Source organism: Abrus precatorius, unplaced genomic scaffold (genome assembly GCF_003935025.1).
Source record: "Abrus precatorius isolate BTA unplaced genomic scaffold, Abrus_2018 Scaffold6, whole genome shotgun sequence".
NCBI lineage: Eukaryota > Viridiplantae > Streptophyta > Magnoliopsida > Fabales > Fabaceae > Abrus > Abrus precatorius.
This window is the reverse complement of record NW_020874406.1, coordinates 9,410,334-9,411,160: the sequence shown is the minus strand read 5'-3', so window position 1 is coordinate 9,411,160 and position 827 is coordinate 9,410,334. Positions and strand designations below refer to the sequence as shown.

General features: G+C 37.5%; 1 non-coding gene across 1 annotated transcript; it reads left to right on the top strand.

The window, feature by feature from the left end:
* The first annotated feature begins 373 nt into the window (after positions 1 to 373).
* Positions 374 to 480, top strand: LOC113870605. The gene has a single exon (XR_003505626.1). It is a non-coding gene; the product is annotated as a small nucleolar RNA R71 (small nucleolar RNA).
* The last annotated feature ends 347 nt before the right edge of the window (positions 481 to 827 follow it).

Below are 827 nucleotides of genomic sequence, written 5' to 3'. Positions count from 1 at the left end.
ATTACTCCTCCACCCTGAACTGTGATTGCCCATGAAATTTGCCTCCTTTTGCTTAGATTCTGGGCTTGCAGGAGCTCTTACAGGTTAGTCTTGAGCCTTCATTAAAGATTCTAGTTGCTTTGTAAGGGCTGCCATTTGGTTCATTAGTGGGCTGCTGCTCTCTGCTTAGTAAACTGGGGCAGTCTCTTTCCTTTTGATATCATAAGAGTCAGCAATGTGTCACTCAAAGCTAGAAGATGTCATCTCATCTATCAGCTTGTATGCATCATCTGAATCTTTTCTTATAAGGGACCCTCCTACTGCGACATCAATTGTAGCCCTAGTAGTGATTGATAGGCCATTGTAAAAAATTTGTATCTGTCTCCACGTCGAAAAATCATGATGAGGACATCTGCTCAAAAGCTCTCCAAATCGCCCTCATGCCTCGAATAAGGATTCTGCTTCATGTTGTTGGAAGCAACATATCTCCATCATAAGCTTAGAGGACCTTGATGGAGGAAAGTACTTGATGAATCCACTTTTTATTATATTTTTAGTTGCCTTTTTTATGCTTCTTGATAGAAAAAATAGACTTAGATAGTGAAAATAATATAGAAATCACATTTTGAATAAATATCATAGGTTTATTAATTTTTGGTTAATTTGCATTTAATTACATAGATATAGATTGCAATTTTAATTATCTTGATGATTTTGCAGAATGCCCAAGTTAAATTTGAGAAATCTTGGTCCTTGGATGAAAGTTGCCCACAAAATAGCCACTTTGAGGAGCAAAAGTAGCAACTACAGCAAGCTTGGGCATTAAAGGTCCCAAAGTAGCCACTTTG